Source organism: Mirounga leonina, unplaced genomic scaffold (assembly GCF_011800145.1).
Source record: "Mirounga leonina isolate KUSES-001 unplaced genomic scaffold, KU_Mleo_1.0 Mir_91, whole genome shotgun sequence".
Classification (NCBI taxonomy): Eukaryota; Metazoa; Chordata; class Mammalia; order Carnivora; family Phocidae; genus Mirounga; species Mirounga leonina.
This window is the reverse complement of record NW_023270839.1, coordinates 11,360,823-11,376,814: the sequence shown is the minus strand read 5'-3', so window position 1 is coordinate 11,376,814 and position 15,992 is coordinate 11,360,823. Positions and strand designations below refer to the sequence as shown.

Below are 15,992 nucleotides of genomic sequence, written 5' to 3'. Positions count from 1 at the left end.
CTACAAAAATAATATTTTTGTATTTAAAAAATAATTAAATCTATTGGGTGAAATAATTCTTACATGTAAAAGCTTGGGGGAGGTTGTATGTCAAAAACTACTCTTTAAACTGTCTTGTGTTAGAGTTCACTCAGATTGGCTCATCGGAGGCAACCTGTTTGAGGGATGAACCTGGGAGGCAGGTGGTTTACGTATAGTCTTGGCACTGCCCATTGGAGGTCTGATGGCGCCAAATCTCCTACCTTCTCTGGGCTTTGGTTTCACCATCTCTAAATACTGACACCACTTAGATGCAAAAGAACTTCTTCCTGTGTGAAGGTTCCCATGCACCAAGTTAAAAAGGAAAAGCATTGCTACCTTACTTCTTCTGGTGTGTAGCCCATCACTGATTAGCTGTGGAAATGGTAGCCTGTTTGTGTTAACCACTATTCTTGAGACCCTGGCTCCCATAATTTTAGGTAGAGTTGAATCAATGTGTTTATTCTCTTTCTCCCTTGGCGTGGACAAAGAATTTCCCAAACTCTGTCTAAGATGGAGTGATAAGTATATAATTTTAATTTTTTTTTGAGACCTGAATCCTCTATAAATTTTCTTGTACAAGAATATGGGATGTATTGGATATATTCTGTAGCTTTGACAGAACTTCTTTCTTCAAAGAGCCAGACATCATTTTCAGAAATTAAATAATCATGAGAGGCCTCCAAACTAAGGTTTTTAGTATGTTTTTGCACAGACCAAATTGTCATTAAACATATATCCCCTTTCGTCCTCCCTTCTTTTCCCCTTCTTACAGTTCTCTCGCATGTTATGCTATGATTTTAGGATTTTATGCTGATAATAATGGATTTTAATGTTTCTCTGATAAGCTGACATTTATGAAAATGTATGCAAATAACTCCTAATTCATTTTTGAGCTGGCCTTTTGATAACCTAGCCAATTAAGATATGCCATCTGGAAGACCTTAGTTCATGGTAAGAAAGTACCTCTTTGGTTTAAAAAAAAAAAAATCGAAATGATTGTTTGCAGTATTTCTAAGAAAAAAGAAATTCCAAGTTTGCCTGATGTGGGTACTGACCATTTTCTTTGGGTGGATTTTCTTATGTAAATATAATTATGAAAAAGTACTGCACAGAAATTTAGGCAATGGCATGCTGCTTGCTTGTTTCTTGATGACATCAGCACTGTACCGGGGGGGGGGGGGAAGTAAAAACAAACTTTTACATCTAATGCCACTGCTAACTTCTAGCTAAAATAACCACATACTCACCAGGTGGGAAATCCACCCTCTTCATTCTCATTGGGTTTTGTTTCTTTTCCCCCCCGACAGTAAGCATCAGTAGATTCCTCAAATTACTTGAAAGCTTTCGGCAAGACCCGCGTCCACTAAAATATCCATTTACTGTTTTGTTTTTGATTTTTGCTAGCTCAGTGACCTATCGGAATGGGTATGTTATTCACTCCTTTAATATACATGTACTTTGCATGGACAACTGACTTCAGCTTATTTGTAATGAACTGGGCTTCTCACGTGTGAGTGTTCAAGGCAATTTGCATTCTTCGTGCCTCTGCAATGAAAAAAAAACCAAAACAAAACAGCCGTGCACCACACACTTCAATCTCATGGAGTTAGACGTGGCTGCACACTTAGAAATTCGTTGCCAGGCAGCTTATTAAAACTGCTGCTCTCCAATTAGGAGAATGGCTCGCCTGTGGAGTCATTTTTTTCCCGTTTAGACACTGAAAGTTGTTTTTTCGAGTCTTTTTTTATTCTGCATGTGATCTGGATGGCCTGTGGCCGTAGGTTTGAACTTGTTAAAACAACGGAAGTGTGCAGCCTTGCCTTCACGCCAGCTTCTCAGTGCTTCCGCCCTCTCCTAGTGCCATCGTGGGGTTCCAGCCCTGCTTTTCCATAGGGCTGGAATTCATCATCAAAATGGAAAAAGCTAGTTAGTCTCCCTTTCTCATCCAACATCCCCAAAATGAACCAGCAGAAGAACGAAATGTTACTTGCAACCATTAAGAATAACCATGAAGGTTAACTAGCTTTTTACATTTCTTCATATCCCAAGTAGAAGCATTTTCAAGTGAAAGAACACATAGAATGAATTTTTAAAGCCCCTGACGATCCAGGTCCCCCCCCCCCCAATACAGTGTTTCAGCTTTAGTGGAATTGCCTTTTCTTTGGGGAAATGGTTTCATTCTGAGTAGGGTGCCTCATATTTAAAATCGATATGGCTTTGTGATTCTGGTGGTGTTTTGCAAATGTGATAACATTTAGCCTTGCTAATGTTACACAAACCCTGGAGTTCTTTCCTTTCTTGCTGTTGACCTTCAATGCTCTGTTAGTCTAGTCTTGTCCTAATGACCTCAGTCATCCTAGAAAGCTTGGGCTTCTTCCCTATGGCTGGACTAAAGGCAGTTCCTTGTGCTGTGTTTTGTTTTTGACATTTTAATTGCAAAAAATGTAAACATTTTTATTAAAGTTTCTTAGAGGAATGAGGAGGGATTGGGGCATCTAAGCTTTCTCGAGCCCATGCTGTATTAGGTAAATAGTTGCATTCTTAGTGGGGTATATTGATGAGAGACTTTGCTGAATTAAAAAAAAATAACTTGGGGGGCACAGGGGCAGAGATGGGTTGTAAAAATGGATTTCAGCAGCATTTTTAAGGAATGCGTTTTAATTCTAAATTATAACCTATTTGAATTTAGGTGAGATCTTTTGTGTTAAAACCCTTGCTTACCTTTAAAAAATGAAGCACATTTGGAATTCAGGAAATCCTGGGAGAATAGAAACCTTTCAGTTTATTTATTAGACTTTTCCTTTGATCGTGTAATTTACTTTTTAACAGCTACCAGCGTTTAAATTATATATTTGTGGGGAGAATTGAATGAATTAGAAAAAAACTCCAACTTATTTCCATTTCATGAAAGTTTAATGAAGGCACCTATGTGGATATTCTGGTGAACAAAAATTGACTTGGTGCGAAAGAAATCCTGATCTCAACTGGATGTCAAGGCTCGGTGGAGTAAAAACCCTGCGGCTAGTATCCCATCCCTATGATTACTATTGTGTGGTTTTAGAATGGAAGAACCTGGAATTTTGACCAGGTGGAATCTGTGGAAAAAGGAAGCAAGAATAAGAGCAAGAAGATTCAGGGGGCCCTTGGGGCAAAAAGACCTCAGAGGGCTGGGATGGCAGAATGATTCTGTTTTTACTTGTGTTTCCTGTGCCTATCCTTAGGCTGGTGCTGAGTGGGAGAGGGGAAGGTGCCTAGAAGTTGCTCTGGTGGGAGAGGGCATAGTGCCTGGCTGGGGGGTGGGGGTAGTTCTGGCCTATGCGCTACCACTCTCTGTCCCCTGTTGTGCCCATCCATCAGCAAATGTGGCCTCTGACCTACATCAGTGGCTCCTAGACATCTTCAGACACTGTCCTGGGACCCCTGTCTGCCTAGGAATAAGGATTTGCAAGTCATCAGGAAAATAATTATAATATAAGAATTGTATCATTAAACTAACTTCATTAATGGAAAAGTCTACCTTTTTAATTTTTTTTCTTAAAAGATTTATTTGAGAGAGAGAGAGAGCTCACAGATGCGCAGGGGAAGGGGCAAAGGGAGAGGGAGAAAGAGAATCTCAGGCAGACTCCCTGCCAAGCACAGAGCCCATTGCAGGGCTAGATTAGAGGACACTGAGATAACGACCTAAGCTGAAACCCAGAGTCCGAGGCTCAGCCCACTGAGCCACCCAGGCACTACCCTAACTTTTTTTTATTTTCTAGGATTATGTCGTTTTTACAATTTTTATAGTCTAATGGTTATCAGATTATTTATTGGTTGGTTTATTTGTTTATGGAAATTATAGTGATAGCGTAGGTGACAGCTTCCTTCTTTCTATTTAAAAAATGCCCTTACTGGGCAAAACATAAAATTGGCGACTATGTTGTTGATCGCTTTGCTCCTGATGTTGAAACTGCAGCGGCTTTGGAACTTTGTAGCCCATAAGGCCTATTCTTACAAACTCCATGTTCTAAGCAGTTTCCCCCGACCACCAGACGTGTTTTGGCTTAAAAGCCGTTGTTTTACAAAAGTTTTGTTCTGCTGAAACCCAGAGAGCAAGTCGGTGTCCTTGTTGGTGGGACTTATTATTCACGCCTTCCTTGGTGGGGCGCTCCAGGTCTTATCTGTTGCAAGGGGGATGCATTTGGAGTTTCTAGGCCCCAATTGTACATCCTTTTTCGTTATCGAAAGAAAAGTGGACCTGGCAGGTCAGTAGGAATGGCCTGCTGCTGTGTATTAATGACGTGCAGCTGGAGGCTGGGTTCCCTGCCCCCATTTCTCAGTTGCTCGTCTGCCTTTATGAGGTGGGTGGAGGATGGTGGGCAGGAGAATGGAGATGTCGTTCTAAAAGAATGCATGAAGGGCTGTTCCCATGTCCGTGTGGCCAGCACCACACCAGTTTTAGCTGAAGAACAGCCTTTGGGAATTGGCTTGAGAAGGTGCTTTCTCTTCCCTAGTCCCCTGAGTCCTGCTGTCTGGGCAGGGGGCCGGGGGTGGGGGGGTGGGGGGGTACCAGTGATGGAAACTCATGGCAAAGACTATTCCTGGAAGTACCTCTTTTCCTGTCTTGGGTGAAATATTAGAAAGGTAAGTCGAATGCAGTACTTTAAAAAAACAATTAGAAAATAAATAACTATTTAGATATATACACATTAAGTTTATGACTTGGTCTTAGGGATTTCCAGAATTATTGCTGGGGTACAAAAGTCTTCAAGTTCTGTCTTCTCAGTGGGTACCAGTAACTGAATTGCAATAACTGAGGCACCTTGAGTCAGTCTGGCAGAGAACCGTGACACTGACTCTCTCAAACAGAATGTAGCACTCTGTGTTTGTGGTTCAGGGGCAAGAGAAGCAAGCATTTTGCCCCAGTAGTCTACAGAACTGTCTCCCCATGATAGGACCCTGGCAACTTCACGTCCTGCCCTCTCGGGGTTTTCCCATGCCAGCTTGGGAAAGGGACATTTTTGCAAACCCTTGTCCAATTTTAGGATGCATACACATCTTGGAAATAAACATGGTGGTATAATATCTCCAACTCCTATTCTTTCTCTCAGCCTTGAAATGGATCCAATAGCTTGTTTCTAGAGATTTCCAGTAATGGGGGAAAGGGAGGGTGAATATTTAACAAGATGCATTTCAGGATCTCTTGCTCTGCTCAGGGATTGCCTTTTCTGACTCCCACACCCCACCCAGGCAGCCCCCCACCCCAGGGTGGTACAAAGGGCCTGGGGGCAAGTCTAAATAGCAGGAACTACAATTCTCTGACCTCAGGCAATGGAACTGGGTCACCAGGAGGATGAGCAACTGCTCCTTCCCTGTTTCCTATTCCTTGCTGGCAGCAAATCCCTGATTTATGAGCTGCACTGATTTCTGTCAAAGTGAGTGAGGGAGACAGTAGGATGGCAGTACTCCCATGCCCTCTCGAGAATGCGGTCTCGGCTTGACCTGTTTATATGAACTCCAATTCCTGGTCTTATAACCCCAATCCTTACCTGTAGCACATATCCCTCATAAACTCCTTGCTGTCTCTCTCCCTAGGTGGAGCTACCTAGGCCATGGTTGCGTCACCTCTGGCATTATTTACTTCATTTGCAGTTTTTTATTCCATTGTATTAGCTTGAGCTGTTCCCACGGCAACCAAGAGCTGTAAGTTCACTCTGCTGAATTCTGGTCCTCACAGGTCCAGTTTCAACCGATCTCCTTTTACCTAATGTTTTGTACTCACAGGAATTACAAAATACTCCTCAGATCTGCCGGTCTCTTTCCCTCATTTGTCTGTCTGTCCCTAAGCACTCATTGACGTGTGCACTTTTTAAAATATGTATTTTCATTTTAATTTTGTTAATAGACCTTGGTGTTTTTCTTTCTTGTGAATAACAGACATCACTCAGCATTTTCCCACATATGCGCTTGTCTTTCCAAATGTATCCCTTGTATAAGAGGAATCTGTTTGTATCTGTCCTTTTTGATTTATTTTCCGCTATAGTGATCTACTACTAAAATATCATTCCAACAGAAGAAAAAGTTTATTTTAATTTCTTATATTAAACCGCGTTAAGAAGCTCCAATCTCTTGGGGCGCCTGGGTGGCTCAGTTGCTAAGTGTCTGCCTTCAGCTCAGGTCATGGTCCCAGGCGCTGGGATTGAGCCCCGCATCCACCTCCCTGCTACGCGGGAAGCCTGCTTCTCTCCCTCTGCCCCTCCCCCTGCTTGTTTTCCCTCTCTCGCTGTGTCTCTCTCTGTCAAATAAATAAATAAATAAAAATCTTTAATAATAAATTTAAAAAACTCCAGTCTCTTCTTCTGCAGAGTGATGTCGAAATTGCTGTATCTTGAGAAGTGTGCCAAAATAATCAAGACATTTCCATATTCGACATTTATCTATGTCTCATCCCGTAAGAGCTACTTTCATTTGTTTTCAGGTTCTAGCACAAAATGCAGGTATATATAGCCCCAAATGATCCTGTTTTTAACAAATGTGGATGTGTCTAGCCCTCCAAACCAAAAGACTTTTATATGTATAAGATCTACCCTAAACGCTCTCACTTGATCTGGGAAAGGAATCTTGGGCTGAATCCACCTTTTCCCCACACATCCCAGTGGGTTCCAGAGCAGGGGCAGGTGAGACAACACCCTACCCCCGATGTCCCCAGCCTCCTTGAAGCTAGGGCCACCTGGCTCCAGAAAGTTCAGTTTGTAGCCCTTGAGATCTTGCCCAGCATTCTGTCCCAGATAGATAGAGCTCTTACAATATTCAGAGTGGATTTAAAAAAAAAAAAAAAAGGTAAGCCCCATGGTAGTTCACCAATAAGGGACAACGGGGGTCACCATGGTAACAGATTGGTGGCAAGAGCCGAACACATTATCCAGAGTTCTCCCACCTGCTAAATAGCCTCTCTAATCTACGTCCTTGTTTTATAATCTGGTGATTGAAAAATAACATCAGTATAGGGCGATCATAAATTGAACTGAGAAGACTTTAAGACTATTGGAAACTGGACTGTAGATTACAGTGACCTTTCCCACACTGTGTCACCCCATTCCTTGCTTTAGTATTATTTTAGACTCACGTCTCTTTCCAAATACCCTGCATATTCCAAAATACAGTCATCGTTTTCTCTGTGATGCCCAGATCCCTTCTGCTTGGTCAGAGGGAGTGCATGGTAGCCTCCTGAAAGTTACTGCTGATGTCTTTGAGAGCATCCTTGCTCCAGTGTGGCAACAAGGCGGCCCAGACCCGTCTCAATTCTTCTGTCACAAACATGAACTTGAACAACTCTGGTTCCATTTCAAGGAGAACAAGTCAGAGACGAACCTCTGGTGTTAGGGATGCATATCCCATAGCCTCCGCCATGGCTAGTGGGGGAAATATTAGCATGATACCAAAGGAGAGATTACTTCAAGCACCTTAGTGATACTTTCTTTTATAAAGATCACAATGTTACCTCCAATATAATTCCAGTCTCATTCAGTTTTTCCTGCCTTTATGTGAGCCCTTATTAAGCTGTTTTTGTTTCTCTGCGAGGTAACAGATTTCTTGGGTCTGTAGCTATATTGTACTGTGCCCTGCTTTCTCCCTGTATTTAAAAAGCACCTTTGGCATACCTACTGTATGCCGTTTCATCTTCGGGTTTCATGGCACCATTCTGTAGCGTGTTAAGGAAGCCCTTCCTTCTTCAAGCTGTATAAACAATTGTAGATGAATATTGATTAGTAGGCAGTAATAGGTTACCAGGAATTTTTATAGCTGCCTTGGCTAAAGTCTGTCTGTTCCTCTGGCTCTCCCTCTCACTTTGGACTGACTCTCTTAGATAACCTGTTACCTTCTGGTTTCTGGGGATCATTAGTCAGCAGCAGTCTCTCCAAGAGTAATAAGCAGAGATCAGCTATAGTGTTTGGTTTTTTTTTAAGTGTTGAGATAAAATTGACTTACAATACTTGTGTAAGTTTCAAGTATGCAGCATAATGATGACATACATACATTGTAACATTGTTACCACAGCAAGTTTAGTGAATAACCACCATCTTATGTAGTCACAAAAAATTTTTTTCCTTGTGATGGGAACTTTTAGGATGTACTCTCATTAACTTTCAAATATACCATATAGCAGCGTTACCTATAGTCATCAATCATATTATACATGACATCCCCAGTACAAATTTATCTTATAACTGGAAGTTTGTCCCTTTTGACCACCTTTACCTAATTACTACTTCTGGTAACCACAGATCTGATCTCCTTTGCTATGACTTTGCCTCTTTTTAGATTCCATCTATAAGTGAGATTATACAGTTTTGTTTTTCTCTGTCTTATTTCCCTTAGCATAACACCCTCAGGGTCCATCTATGTTGTCACAAATGGCAGGATTTCCTTCTTTTTGTGACTGAATAGTATTCCATTGTGTGTGTGTGTGTGTGTATACACACATATACATATATATATACACACACACAACATGCATACACACACCACAACTTCTTTATCCATTCATCTGTCGATGTCGATGGACACTTAGGTTGTTTTCATGTCTGGACTATTGTAAATAATGCTTACAGCAGTGAACACGGGGGTGCAGATATCTCTTCAATATAGTAATTTCATTTATTTTGGATAGATACCCAGAGGTGGCATTGCTGGATCATGTGGTGGTTCTATTTTGAATTTTTTGAGGACCCTCCATACTCCATACTGTAGAGGACCCTCTACAGTGGCTGTATCAGTTTACATTCCTACCAGCAGTGCACAAGGATTCCCTTTTCTCCATATCCTCGCCCGCTTTGTTATCCCTTGGAGGTTTTTTTTGCCAAGGGGGGATGATAGCCATTTAGACAGGTGTGAAATGACCTCTTATTGTGGTTTTCATTTGCATTTTCCTAGTGATTATTGATGTCATACACCTTTTCATGTATCTGTTGGCCATTTTCATGTCGTCTTTGAAAAGATAGGTCTGTTTGGGTCCTTTGCTTATTTTCTAATTGGATTATTTAAGAGTTTTTTTGCTATTGAGTTGTCTGAGTTTTTTATACATTGGATACTAACTCCTTATCAGATACATGATTTGTTAATATTTTCTTCCATTCTGTAGGTTGCCTTTTCACTTTGTTGTTTTTTTGCTGTGCAGATTTTTAGTTTGACATAGCCCCACTTGTTTATTTTTTTCATTTTGTTGCTTGTACTTTAGGTGTCATATCAAAAAAATCCATTGACAAGACCTATATCAAGGAGTTTTGCCTATGTTTTCTTCTAGGCGTTATATGGTTTCAGGTCTTACATTTAAGCCTTTAATCCATTTCAAGTTAATTTTTGTGAGTGGTATAAGACAGGGGTCCAGTTTTGTTCTTTGCATTTTTTTTAAAGTTTTATTTATTTGACAGAGAGCATGCACAAGCAGGGGGAGCAGAAGAGGGAGAGGCAGGCTCCCTGCAAGCCTGATGTGGGGCTCCATCCCAGGACTCTGGGATCATGACCTGAGCCAAAGGTAGTTGCTTAACCAACTGAGCCACCCAGGCGCCCCTATTCTTTACATTTAAATATCCACTTTTTCCAGCATCATTTATTGAACAGACTTTGTTTTCTCCATCAAGTATTCTTGGCTCCCTTGACAAGTATTAGTTGACTGTGTATATGTGGGTTTATTTCTGAGCTCTCAATTCTGTTCCATTGGTCTATGTATATCTATTTTTACGCCAGTACTATACTGTTTTGATTACTTTATAATAAAGCTTGAAATCATGAACTGTGGTGTCTGCTGCTTCATTCTTCTCTCCCGGTATTGCTTTAGCTTTTGGGGGGTCTTTCGTGGTTCCATATAAATTTTAGGTGTTTTTTCTAGTTCTGTGAAAAATGTCATTGGAATCTCGATAGAGATTGCATTGAATCTATAGATGACTTTGGGTAGTATAAACATCTTTTTTTTTTTAAAGATTTTATTTATTTATTTGAGAGAGAGAGAATGAGAGAGAGAGCACATGAGAGGGGGGAGGGTCAGAGGGAGAAGCAGACTCCCTGCCGAGCAGGGAGCCCGATGTGGGACTCGATCCAGGGACTCCAGGATCATGACCCGAGCCGAAGGCAGTCGTCCAACCAACTGAGCCACCCAGGCACCCGGGTAGTATAAACATCTTAACAGTATTCTTCCAATCTAGGAACACAGGAAACCTTTACATCTCTTTGTGTCTTCTTTGGTTTCTTGTATCAATGTCTTATACTTACCAGTCTAAACAACTTTCACCTCTCCTTGGTTAAATTTATTCTTAAGTATTTTACTGTTTTTGATGCTATTGTAAATGAGATCCTTTTCTTTATTTTTCAGATAATTCATTGTTTGTAATGTTATTTTCAGTGCCAAGTCACCACGTTACATTAATGGTAACTACCAACCCCACCGGGAAATGATTGATTGATTGATTTTTCTCCAGCCATTGAAGGAGGCAAATGTCAGCACAACTGGAGTTTAGTTTTATTTTGGGGTTCGGATTGTGAACCATACTCCATGTTTCTGAGCTGCTCCCCTCCTCCTCTCACAGATCGCTGTTGCTAATTTTAATATCTCTTCTTTCCCTTGCCCAACAAAGTTTCTCTTGTGGCTCAAGGGAAGTTAGGTTTTACTGTCAGTCTTAGTAGGTTATCCTTCCAATGTCAGGGTGATGAATTTACTCTCTGCACAATGGGGAGAAAAATAGATCCAATGGTGCTTTGCTCTATCCATTTCCTGGCTTCCAGTCAAAGATCAGCAGAGAAGACTTCTTTTTAAAAAAACAAACAAGCAAAACACTGTTATTTTTCTCTTTGACAGAGAGCTGGGCAGTGGCTGGAACACTGAGACCTAAGCTAGACCTCTGAAACGTGGGCCTTTGAAAACAGCCATGTGATAGCACTGCTCAAGTGTTAGAGGATTCAGAACACCTCTAAGAGACACGAACCTTGCAGACACAGAAAAGTAGAAAAACTGTAAATTTTAAATTGTAAAAATTCTAAGTCATAAAATTATAAACTGTAAATGTTGTAAATAAGAAAATGCAGAATGCTGAAGTACACCCTTCAGGGCAGGGGACCTAGAAAGCACAGAACCAGAGTGAAAACAGAGCAGAGATGACTGACTAGGGAGAGGAATGACCCAATAGTAAGAGAAGAACAGTAAAAGACCTTCCCCCTAAACTGCTCTGTTCTTTGCCATAAACTCTATCTTTTCCCAGGCCCAGTGGAGTCCAGGCTGGTGGGCAAGGAGGTCCAGAATATGGATGAGACAGCCCAGGAAGAGTCTAGCTGCCCTTCGACATGGTGAAGAGGGGGGTCTGGGGGTGGTCATGGTGGGACTCACCACACATATGTGAAGGTAGGGATTTTTGTCTTTCCATCTGTCACAAAGATGCCAGCAGAGCTCGGAGACAGAGGAGCAGAGAAAGTCCATTTTTAGTTTGACTAAAGCTGTCAAGGACAAGGGGAAGAAACATATTCATTTTTGCTTCAGTGGGGTTCTAGAGAAACGCTAAAAGGACAGTCAATCACTAGTCCAGAAGGACACTTCTGAGAACAGAGAAGTACTTGCTGACTGTAAATATCATGCAGATTACTTGGATGAGGTCTCCAGTGTGGCTGAGGAGTTCCCGAGGGGTGATTCTCGAGACTGGCAGTACATCGGAACCAACTGAGAGCCCAGGCCCCATCACAGACCTACAAATGAGAATCTTAGAGAATGGCCCAGCATTTTGTGCTAGAGGGGATTTGTTTTGCTTGCTTTGTTTTCATTTTTAATGCTCTACCAGTGATTCTGATAGATAGCTGGGATTGAAGATTACTTGTCTAGAATCAGTCCATGAGATGTTCAGAAGAATTGTGCTATTGTTCTCAGAGCAGAACAGATAGAAAGTATTAGGGGCACCTATATTCCTATCCTTACACAGGCCCATACGTACACAGAACTCTTAGGAGTCAGCTTCTCCACCCAAGGCCACTTCGTATACTTCAAGGAAAGATCAGGCTCTGTGTTTGTTTCTCAGATAATATATGGCCCTGGGCTTATTGTATGGATGTAGAGAGAATAGGATGAATTGATCTCTGTCCAGCAAAATCATAATTGGGACTGGTATGAGGAATGAAAGAACATCCGGGAGAGAGGGAAAAAAAAATAAGGAGTGCAGGAGAAAGGAAGGAGGATCAAAAAATCTAAAGAGAATTGATTTCATTTTCTTCCTCATAGACCACATGGGTAAAAGTGTTTGCACCCAGTAGGATTAAATGGCGGTTTTATGATAAAAACTTACTCCTATTTTATTATCCATAGAATGAACAAAGATTTTTTTTTTTTCCTAGAGAAATAGTAGATTAGAGACAGTGTTTGATTTTTTTCACATCAAGGTAATCTTACCTTTCAGATGTTAAACTCACTGTAGAAAATATTCAGTATATGTTAGCTTGGATGAAAGGCCATGATTGGGCAGAGTGCTTAGTCTTGACCCTATGTGGCCACTGGTCCACTGTTTCATCAGAGGCCTGATGAATGATGAGTATGTGTGGTTTGAATCAAAACCAGAGCAGTGACTGGAAAACAAATCCGGCTGCTGGGCTGCTTTTATGTAAAGAATGAAGTGGGCAATGTCAGGTTCTTAGAAGTCTGTTAGACAGCTGTGGGACAAAGGGGGGAACATTAATTCAGAGGAAAAAAATTATTGCTTCACCTCTTTCTAAAGTACACTTGCCATCAATCTAAATGTCATTACTACCCTGACAAATATCTCCTGTCAGTCTGTTCTCTTAAAAGATACCATAAAAAGAAATATGTGTTAGAGCTGCCATTCTGGCTGTCTGGTTTCCCTGGGACATATATGTTCAAAGGAAAGCACAGATGTTTCTAGAATGACCCTGTGCTGAATTTAGAGGCATCCCAACAGCCAGCTCTTTCCCCACCATGGAGAAGGCTTATCTTCCTGTTTCAGAATCAGTGTTTGTGAGGGGCGCCTGTGTGGCTCAGTCAGCCCTGCATCCGGCTCTCTGCTCAGCAGGGCGTCGGCTTCTCCCTCTCTCTCTCCCTTTCCCTCTGTGCTCTCTCTATCTCAAATAAATAAATAAAATCTTTAAAAAAGAAAAGAATATGTGTTTGTGAAATCCTGGCCCTACTGGGAACCTCACAAAGTAATTTGATTTGTCCCCCAAACTCCATGGATTGGGAGAGGGGGGAGGGGAAATGGTTGCACCTGTCTACATAGATTCTCATGGATCAAAAACTTATTTTTAGAGACTTGAAAGGAGATTCCTCAGTTGTCTTCAGCTGTGCATTTGGGGTTTAAGTCTGCACCATGCAAGGACTCTTCTTTCTCATGGATTTAAGTGCTCACAGGAAAAAATGAATTCCGGGTCACCGCCAAAGCTTCTCTTCAGTCCCCAGCTCATCTGAGCTATCTCTCAGATTTTACTTACTAAAATCTGTATAAGATTTGGGCCAGATTGGTGTAGGAGGGGCTTTTTCCTGGAACAGACTACCTCCCTGCTGTGTAGCCTCTTGCTGTAGATGATGCTCATGACCCAGAACTTAGTTTCTCAAATCAGGCTGTGGCCTTTCATCCTTTTGTCCTGAAATACTTCCATGTGACTGGGAAAGTTATGAGCTGAACAAAAATGAGATTGCCAGAGTCTTCTCACCCAGGAAAAATAATTCTAGGTGCTTCCAAGAGGGTGGGTTGGCTGAATTGAATGAATTATAAGCTGTGGGAATGGTAAATTCGGCATTGGTCGTAGGTGGTTGGGGATGGATTGTTGGTTTTGTGTCCTCCCTACTTAAAAAATGAAAGAATGGAGAATAGCCTGTTTTTAGGCATAGCTTTTGGAGCATTCCATTCTTCAGTCCTGTGATAGGAGGTGATGGGAGGGGGAAGCACTGAGGGTGTAGGAGGTGGGGCTCCCTGGAGTCCCACCCCCCTGCATACCTTGCTGCAAGAGTGCATAGCAGAAGGAGCAGTGACTGCCACAGGCCTTCAGCCAACCCGAGTCAGCCTTTTCTCTCGGGGGTCCTATTGTGCCTCACAGCCTCTGCCATGTGAGCCTGTGGTTTTGGAAAGGCAACTGGGGAGACTGCCATGATCACTGAACTTGGGGAAGTGGGGCTGTCAGATGGCCCACCTTCCTTCTCTTTTCTAAACTTCATTAAAATTCTATTTCATTATTTCCATTTTTAGCGATATCCCAAGAGTCCCGTCAACGATGCCAAGGAAATGGCCTCCTTGCAAGTACATTTAGCTTAAAGGCCTGCACTGTCCTAGTTGAGTTGCCCCCCAGACTCACTTGAAGGATTTCTTAGAGGCAGGAGATTCTGTCCTGAAGGTGTGGCTTTCTGTAGACACTGGTTCAGGCTCCTATAAGAGTTTTAGATCCGTATTAACCATCCCGTTACAAATAGAAAATCAAGGTGTCGAATTAGAAGAATGGTCCCTTGTGCTTCTATAGTGTTTTTATATCCCAAGAGGCGGAGCCCAGAAAAAGCTGGATTTGGCAGTTACCTCGAGTAAAGTATCTGATCCAGAAAAGGCAGTCAAGAAAAGTGTTTAGTGGCCTGCACTGGGCTCTCTGGGATGTCACACATAGTAAGGGAATTCGGATAACTAGAATGTGCTTATCTGTTGTCCTCTTCCCTGACTCTGACTTCAGAGCACAAATCAAACTAATCATGCATGTGCCCTCCCATCCCACACTTTCTAAATTTCAATGGACTACTTAATTATCATTAAAGAAGAAAAATTGTCCCTGCTACCAGGAGTGTATAATCCAAGACCTGTTTGGAAAATGCCCCATCAGTTTCTTTGTTGCCCTTTGAGCTGGGGAAGTATTGTCCCATCCCATCTGCCCACCCCTCTTAGAAAAGTGGGGACTTGGGAGTTTGACCAGAGGGGGGTAATGGGCTAGCCTGTAGCAATAGGGGGAGGTGGACCTGGAGTCTAGCAGCTGGGGGAGGCAGCCTTGGAAGCATGGAGTAGTGGAGAAACCAAGTCTCCAGGAACAAGGATGGGATCCAATGTGAAAGGTCCTCAAAGGACAGTCAGAGGAACCTGTGTGTTTGGGATTCCAGCAGGAGTGAGTTTCTGTGGCAAGAGATTTTTTCCTCTAGAGTCTGGAGCTGGGCCTGAGGGAACTAAGGAGGGGGTCAGAGGGGTCTTGGATAAAGACTGCCTCTGTGGAGTTTCCACTTAACACCAGAAAAGAGCTAGACTCTGGATCAATGCTGAAAAGAAGGCATACTGCTATGCCTTGCCATCAGCCCTTCAGGCAGGGAAAGCCATTCACTGAGGATTCTGGCAAGCTAATGACATCCTTGAGCAAATGCAGTTTTAACAAATAGACAAAACACTTTTAGAGCACTCCACTTCTTTAAACACACGCCAACAGTTGTTGCCCCCAACACGCATGCGTTTTTTTATTGAAATGACATGATAGTAGTGTTAAAAATTTGGAAGTCTCCATTGGTTCTGCAACCAGCCAATTGGCTATTGTGTTTTTATAGGTTTCTTTATCATTCTTGCATATGCATTAACAGTTGAAGGCATTTTGCATTCTGCCTTTTCACAGTGACATGTCACAACACATTTCTCTGTGTTTCTGGTAGCCTCTGTAATTGACTTCTTTAATGGCTACGGGATAGAACATCCTGAAGAAGCCCATGATTACTAGGCAACATTTTTCTTTTGGACATTTAGGCTCCTTCCAGGTGTTTCATTTGCCTCCATTATAATGCTCTTATTACAACAGTGTGCATACTTTTTTGCGTTTCTTGAATTACCCCCGGAAGTGAAATTACTACAGCAAAGGTTACGGACCTCTTTATGGCTCTTGTATTACCACATTGCCACACACAAGTGTTGCGCTCAGTGTCACCTTGTGGGGGTTCACTCCAGCTAAATTACAGCTCTGACAGCACTGTGTTTTTCCCATTTTTTTGCAAATCTAGT

General features: G+C 42.0%; 1 protein-coding gene across 1 annotated transcript in view; it reads left to right on the top strand.

Annotated features, from left to right (window-relative positions):
* RYR3 (ryanodine receptor 3) overlaps positions 1-15,992 on the top strand; it is a 508,260-nt gene that overhangs the window by 198,957 nt on the left and 293,311 nt on the right. The gene's annotated exons all lie outside the window — the stretch shown is intronic.